The following is an 8,839-nucleotide window of genomic DNA, read 5'->3' as shown; positions in this document are numbered from 1 at the left end:
GATTCCTAATACTACCATTTGATATGTCTTAAAACTAGTAAAGTATAAAACCTCTTCTTTTGAAATATTATATAAAGCATGGAAGAACAATGATACTGAAGAAAGAAATGTAATAATAGGGCTGGGTATATTTGAGTAAAAATGTTTACACTAATAATTTAAACACACAAAAATAAAAAGATTTTTCAACCTTTGTGACTATAAGTATCTCATTGTTTGACATGGTAAGGATATTAACATACAAGTCATGATCTTAAGTCATAAAAATTAAAATAATTTGAAGGTGTTAAGTTCTAGCATCTTAGAGAAATCTGAGAGTTTCTACTGAAATCACTTGTATTCTTAATCATCTCATAAAGAATAAAAAAGCATATCAATCATAATCACCTATGCATTTCTTAGAAATGATATTAAACATAGGCAAAAGGAAGGCTCCTCTATTACAGTTAAAAATATAAATCCTAGTGTGAATGTTTTCAGGATTCTTTCATGCTGAGGTGAATGCTCTTGCTGAAGTGTGTGATTACAGATCTAGGTTTAGATTCATCATTTTCAAACCAGCTTGAACTCAAGCTGCTCATTAGCACGTGGGTGATACCTTTGGAGAAGTCAAATCATGGAAGAACATAGATATGCTGTACTTGCTATGTCAGAGGCATTTTGTAATTAGCCTGGATTCATTGGACAGACCCCTCTCTGTATTAGCAAGGTAGGATACTGCTAAGACTCTCTGCATTCAGAAAATTGAAGATAGAAAGATGAAATGACCTTCAAATGACTCTTGTTTCATCTGGTCAGTTATTTTCTGAAGGCTAAACTCAACATAGATCTCAATTTTATAGGTGGTGTTAGAGTCATATGACAGAAACCTTATTTCCTCTTACTGAATTTTTGTTCTCTTCCTTAATTATAGAGTGAAATTGTTATTTTTACTGAAAGAACTACTCTTGTCTAAATGCTTTATATTATAATTTTTGCCCTACTCATTCTACTCCTGTATTTCTCTTTTCCTAGAGAAACTACATTTTTACTGGATTGATTGAACTGAAAAGGCACGGCTGAATGAGGTAAGCCATTTGGAGCGTCGCCATTAACACCCACAATCCTATGATGAAGCTAAATTTAATCAATCTGGCTTTACAATGTGGTCAAGTCACACCCTGCTGCTCTCCTTGGTCAGATCCTCATTAAGGACTGAGTTCAATAAAGCAAACAGTGCAGATGGGTAGAGCAATTACTAGTTTGGTCTGTTGGCCTCAAATTGTTCAGCAAGTTTGGCAGTGGCTAAATGTACATATAAACAATTTCTTTGGGCCAGGTAGGCATTGTCAAGGAAAGGTGAGATTGTGCTGAGATGTAGTGGCACTGGGATTACCACCAGGAATTTGTCCAATTGTCTGAGAAGATAGAAACACAAGAGGCTACAGTGTCTAAGCACACTTCCTACCTATTTGTGGGAACAGAAGGCAGAACACCCTCTCAGTCTGCTGAGCAGAAGCAGTTTAGTAACAACACATGCGATGAAATAGAATCTGAATCAAGGGAAACAAGAATGGTTTGGGCAGCATCAGAATAAGATGTAGATCCAGCATTGAGTACTGAATTCTTGGCCTTATTGTTTGGTTTTAAAATTGCTTCCAGGGTAAACTACATTACAAAAAATAAAAAATAAATAAAAGAAAAAAAGAAAGAAAACAAATAGGGAAATACATAGGTAAACTCTTTAAAATATTTATGCCTATTGGTCTGCTAATTCAATTCAAGAGAACCTCTTTTAAGAAAACCATCTAATAGAAGTAAGTACTAATATTTATCTCTTTTTTAAAAACTGTAACATTATTTATAATAATAAAGCACTAGGAAAAAAACAACTATTACCCAATGACTCAAAGCTTGTTAAATAATGGCATAGGCACATAATGGAGTATTATGTAGTTGTTAAAATTATGATTTTGAGAAAAAAATTATCCCTGTAGAAAATGTTGAGACACATGAAAAAGCTGTAGTCAACATTATCTATACTGCAGCATGAAATTGGATGGAAAGAAAATGTGGCAGTTTGTTGATTGTAGGATGCAGATATATTTCCATTATAACATCTCTGAAAATCTACTTGTGTCCTACAATTGATGGTATCTTCTAGGTATTATTGGAAACATTTTTAGTCGTGCATAAAATAATGTCACAGCTCTCTATCAATGGCATCTTAGATTTGGGGGAAAATCAGCATGCTACTATAATAATGTCAAGTTTCACTACTCAGTGTATAACTGCACTTTTCTCCACAATGAATATTTATTGTACAATTAGAAAGCAGACAGTTTTGTTTCAATCAATGACATAGACCATTCTCTATATCCTGACCCCCCAGCAAAATTTTTACTGATCCAGGATTATTTACTCAACACCCAAACAAATTTCTAGGATCTATCTGAGGTGATTCAGGTGCCATAAAATTAATTTTTTTCCCCCAACTTTGTGTTTGGAAATCTAAAATTCTTAGGTCTGTCTATAGATTTCTCTGCCTGTCACCAAAAGGAGTCCCTCGCCCATCACAAATCAACTCAGAGCCTTTGGTATGCTAGTGCCTTCCCATCAATTTCTCCTCAAATCTGAGCCTCTTTCTCCTGATCCATTTGGTCTGTTTTTCTTCACTCCTACCTTAGATTAAAGCAGATAAAATATGCTAATGAATTCTCAATTTGGGGCTGGAGGCTAAAGGAGAAGGGTGTGGCTTGGAATTTACAAAGCCTTATGGCAGTGTTTTTCAACTGCTGTTCCGCGGCACACTAGTGTGCCACGGGATGTTGCCTGGTGTGCCATAGGTGCAGACAAGACAAGAATTTTATAATTTTTCACTATTTTGTTTACTTAATATTTCATAATAAAGTAATTATAAAATACTTTCTTTGTGTTTATTTGATTCCTATTCAAGAGAATTACTTTATATATAGTCAATATAGGCACAGAGTTAAATTTTTTAACATTTTCTAATGGTGGTGTGCCTCGTGATTTTTTTCATGAAACAAGTGTGCCTTTGCCCAAAAAAGGTTGAAAAACACTGCCTTATGGTAGAACCTGCTTCTGCCCTGGCTCACTGTGTGACTTTGGAAAGTCAGTTCCCTGTAAGCCAGTTTTCTCTTCTGTGAAATGGAGGTAATAATAGGAATCTCATATGGATATGGCACACATTTCATGAGCTAATCTGTGTAAAGCAAATAATGCATGCTCATATGGCTAATAAAAGTTTATTTTCTCATTCCTTTTTAAATTGATATGTGGTTCTTTCAAATAGACAATACCTTCTACATAGTCCTCTAAAACAATTCTCAACTCACATTGATTTATTTTAAGGCCAGAAGACTTCCTGTGCTCTTTGCTAATGAGGAAACCTTACCAAGTACTTCTTCCACTTTCACGTAAAAACTCCTTCAGAGGCCTACAATTTCTGATTTATATCCTGCAATCATCTCTTTTCAATTATATTTTCCTATATAACCAGATTAACTCTCTTGAATTTTTGCCTGATTTCCACTCTGTCAAACCATTATCTTCTCTGTACTCTTATAAGGTGTACAGGGAAGAGAATAGTCAAAAAAGTGTGTTAGTCTAGCAATAAGGTCTAGTAAGAAGTAAAGCAGTAGGGTAGGCAAGATTAATAAAAGAAAAATGGGTTTTCTTATTTTATTTTTAATTACATTTATTATAGTAGCATTGGTTAATAACATCATATAAGTTTCAAGTGTAAAACTTTATAATACATCTGTCTACTACATTGTGTTCTAATCACCCAAAGTTTAGTCTCCTATCACTGTATATTTGACCCCCTTTGCTCTCTTCATCCACCCCCCCAACCTACGTCCCCTCTGGCAACCACCATTGTATTGTCTGTGTCTATTATGAGTTTGTTTTATTTGATCATTTGTTGCTTTTTGTTTTATATCCCACATATGAGTAAAACCATATGATTCTTATCCTTTTTGAAATATGGTGGAAATCATACTTGGGTAAAAACTGCTGTTTGAATTTTAACCTTGCTATCTGACTTCGAGGGTAGTTACAGGAGATTGACTCCCACTGACTCAGTAGCTTTAGGGGTAGAAACTATAGATAACCTTTAGTTCTGCTTTTGTATTATGGGCAAGATAGGGCCACATTCCTATGTTCAGCAGGGTGTGACTGGGAACCTACCCTGCATGCTGTCCCCAGTCTTTAGAATTTAGTCCTGAGGGGCCAATCAGGGTTAGCTGAGGCAGTGACATCACCGACCTGAGTAAAACCCTTAGACTGGGCGAAATTCGCTCTCTTCCGCCATGCTGCTGGCATGAGTGGGATAGCCCATGCTAGCATGGAGATGGCTCTTTTGTTTATTGCATCGGACTCGGCTTCCTGGTGGTCCTTGGGGATCATGACTGGAATCCCCAGCCAGGACCATGAGGGACCCCCATTCCGGAGAGCCTGACTGGCCGCGGTAGGTGTGTGTTTGTCTGTGTTTTTGTGTGAGCGCTCTGGAGGGACTGCCCCTCCATCGGGGCTCTTACCTGGGTGTTTACCAGCTGCTGCGTCAGCCATGGTTTGAGTCCAGATTCGAATCTGTAATAAATTCTAGCATGCTTAATCAAATTGGCTCCGGTGGTCCATCTCTTGGGGATTCGCTTCGTAACACTTTTCTATCTTTCAACATCCATCCATGTTGTCACAAGTAGTAATATATCATCCTTTTTTTTGGCTTATTACTGTATTTTTTGGACCATAAGATGCTCCGGACCATAAGACGCACCAGTTTTTAGAGAAATGAAGAAAAAAGATTCTGAAACAAATAGTGTCCTAAAATATTTTATGTGCATTAAAACCCAACATCACTGTCATAAACACATGTAATCAACCCTGTAAAGTAAACAGCAGCATTTAGAACCATTTTAGAGCCGGGCAAGCACACAGAGACCACACAGAGCCGGGCAAGTAAAAAAACTTTTTTTTTAAAGTATATGTGTAGGCTATATTTGGACCATAAGACGCAGGGACTTTTTTCCCCCACTTCTGGGGGGAAAAAAGTGCGTCTTATGGTCCGAAAAATACGGTAGTTTGATCCATGGTTAAATAAAGATGTGGTACATATACACAGTAAAATGCTACCCAGCCATAAAAAGCAGGTTCTTTCTAAGGAACTCAAGTACAGTCTCTGAATCTTGAAGGGCTGAGATGAGAGTTTATAGTAATACCACCACTTCTCTGTGTCACCTTTCAAGGCCATGGTAATGACTGCAATTGTTATTTCTCTAGGAACTTTTTCATTGATCTCAACTCCCTAGCCTTTCTGATCTCCAATTTTCTTAAGCTAATTCTAGTCAACAGTTTTCTTATCTACCTCCTGCATACCCCTCCCCGCCCCTAAACTAGGGATTGAGCCTGCAACCTCGGCCTGTGCTCTGACTAGTTATCCAACCATGACCTCCTGGTTCTTAGGTCAGTGCTAAACTACTGAGCCACACCAGACTAAGACAGACTTCACCTTTTTTTCATGTTCCTTCTTTCCCATGTTGGTTTTAATGGTTTGCATGGTAACCCGGCTTTCCTCTACCAAACCAATCTGATTAAACTCCACATTTCCTTTTAATTTGCTCAAAGTTATTCCTTATATTCAGCCTCTCACATTTGCCCTCAGTCTATTAAACTTGGGTGAAAACTTGCTAGCTTGGGAATCAGGAGAGCATAGCTCTCACTCTCCCCAGAAGGAAATAGATAACTCAAATAACATTAAAAGTATAAAAATTAAATCACAATATTCCAAATTGCCTTCTATCTAGAAGGCTGCATGGTTTTATACTAGGAGTATCATGGTGCTGTACCACAAAGAATTTCATTTTCAAATCAAACCCTTGCCTCCCAAAAGGGGTTTATAACTCTTCAATAATCAGCATTTTGAAACATGCTGATTCCTTAGGGTGAACCAAACCACCTGACAAGCATCACAAAGGATTTCACAATAATGAAGGATTAAGTCTGCAAAAACAAACAAAAAAACAAACACACAGAAAAAAAAATGCAAGTTTAGAAATAAGGTCCTCTAGTAAGAGGCAGACATCCTAAAATAGACAAGAGGGGCAAAGAAAGTGGGTAACAAAAGAATGAAATGCCTTTTCTCCAAACATAGATTAGATTTACTCCCTCAACCACAGATGGTTCAGAATAATGGCTAAATGCTTAAGTGAGAAGGAATTGGATTTTAGTACAGAGCCTGTTGGATAGGCTGCAGACTAGCCTCATGTTTTACTTATAGCCTGTTCTAGAGAGCCAACATTCTTTAAGTGAAGTCAAGCCATATATTTTCGATATATATGCCATGAAAACAGTAACAATTTTCTACTATTTACTCTTGTTATCTATTAGCTCTGTGTGAGGCAGAGTGAGTACTCAGTACGTGGTTTTGGAAATGAATTTTTCAGGCAGTGCATCGTATGCATGGATTCTTTTATTTAATTTTACTACCTCTTCTGCAGCAGACACTATAATTTCTATTTATTTTTTTAAATTTTTTTGTTTGTTTTTAGTGAGGCTCAGAGAGTTTAATTAGCTTGATAAAAGCTTCTAATCTAGAAGCAAATAACTTTGGGGTTTGAATTCAGTTGTATTTGACAGGACATACTGAGGTCTTAACCAGAGGTCCCATGGCCTTGCATAAGGACTGGCGGTGAAGAGTGAAGATAGGATTTACTTGGGATGATTAGACAGAATAAGGGGCAGGGAGGTAGAAGCCTGCAGAGGTGGTAAGGGCAAAGGAGCTTAGGAAGTCCTAGAAAACAGTCAATTCCTGCCACCCATTCTTGCTTCCTCATTGCCTCTGCCATCTCTACCTCTTCCCAGTTCTATCTACCTACCCTCAGCATTTGTCCCACAAAGGCCATAATAATCTCCCCTCAACTCTCACTGAGCAACAGTCTTCCATTTTCGTTTATGTGGTAGATGTATCTCTGCCTGAAGCCTCCCAAACACTCCTCGCTTTAAAGGAAAGCAGCTATGTCTTATATGCTGCTGAAATGTATGAACTGCGATTGTGTTTACTTTTTGGGATTGAAACCAATCACATAAAAAATTACCTTTTTAAGGAAAGAAAGATGTCAGCTCTCCCTTGCATCAGCCATCCAAACTTCTCTGAGTCACAATGAATAGCCTTGTGAGTCAGTCTCAGGTTTATTTCTTCTGCTTGTGCTGATCATTGGCGGTGAGAGAGGCCACTACAAATATGGTTCATCATTCAAACAGTTAAGTCTTTTATGCTCTTTGCTTCTGTTCATTCTTTCTTTCCTTTTTAAATAATAAATAAGGGGGTAGAGAGGTGTATGTGTGAGTGTGTGTGTGTGTGTGTGTGTGTGTGTGTGTGCGTGTTTTCTCTCTTTAAGAAAAGAGGAAAATGTATGACTTAAATAAAACACACACACACACACACACACACACACACACACACCTGTTAGTGCAGTAGTGGAGTAAACCATAACATTTTCATTTGGCATGTGGCACCTGATACTCCCAGAAAGATGCTATCTTTACCATGGTTTCTTATAGAGGTGTATGTTTTTAAATACAGTGAAACAAGCTAGTCATTATTACTTAGAAGATGAAACAACATTTTTAATCCTCTTTCAACAGCTTTGAGAATATATAATCAGCTGGGTTTTGTTTGTTTGTTTGTTTGTTTGTTTTTAAATCCAACACTGGTTGTGCCTCCTGAGATTTTTTTCTAGTAAATCAGCTGGTATATAATTATGTTTTGTCCTTGAAAAGATGAAAAGAATGGTAGTAAGTCAAGGTATAACACTGCAAGGAATGCAAAGATTGAATCATTTTCTACAATATTGTCCTTTTGGAATACAATTAGCTAGTCACTTGAGAGTTTGTCTAACTTATTTATTTTTAAATTTTTTGATACTTAAGTGTATAACATCCTTTAGGAAGACTTCCTTGGCTGTTTGGCCTCATCTTCTGAGCTCTTCTCTCCTGAAGTGCACTCCTTTATAGAAGGATTCAATACATTGAAATGTAATTAAGCATCTGTCTCCCCAATTAGATACTAAACTCCTTTAGAGCAGCAGGCCACATCTATTCCTCTTGTTATTTACTAGCTCTGTGTGAGGCAGGGTGAGTACTCAGTACATGGTTTTGGAAATGAACTGAACTTGGCTGTGATGTATGGACAATGGTGGTGACACTTATCTGGAATGGCTTTCTTCCCTTCAGGGAGCTAAAAAAGGTTAGAGGCAAATTCCAACATAGAAATAAAATGATGGCTATGAAAAAAGAACCTATGCGATTTCTTTCTTTCTTGAAAAGCTAAGAAAAAGTGCCAAAATATTGTAAGAACAAGTTAGCCCAAATATACTTATGTTTGAATAATTCAAATATATAGTAAGAATCAATTTTTCTTTCTCACTGTATCATTCCTGAACCAGAAGTAAGAAAATCAGACAAATGAGGAGTTAATAAGTCCTTTAATTTCCAGAGGGAGATAAAAAAAAATCAAATAATAACAACCACAAAAAACTTCAGATGGTCATAGCATTAAGATCTCAAACATTCTAATTGTATACTCTGCTTTATTCTAAGCTTTAAAAATATTGTTGTGGAATCCAAATTTCTGGCCAAACAGTTGATCCATGATGCACAAACACTAGGACAAGATCTTACAGCAACAATGATGTTTCCCTCTATTAGAATAGACTTTTATAACTTATGAACATTCTCACATATAATGTCTATGTTCATCTTCATCAAAATCCTGTGTGGTAGAGCCCTAACTGGTTTGGCTCAGTGGATAGAGGATCAGCCTTCTGACTCAAGGGTC

The sequence above is a fragment of the Pipistrellus kuhlii genome, unplaced genomic scaffold, assembly GCF_014108245.1.
Source record: "Pipistrellus kuhlii isolate mPipKuh1 unplaced genomic scaffold, mPipKuh1.p scaffold_m20_p_9, whole genome shotgun sequence".
Lineage (NCBI taxonomy): Eukaryota > Metazoa > Chordata > Mammalia > Chiroptera > Vespertilionidae > Pipistrellus > Pipistrellus kuhlii.
The sequence above is the reverse complement of the archived record's forward strand: the minus strand, read 5'-3'. Positions refer to the sequence as shown.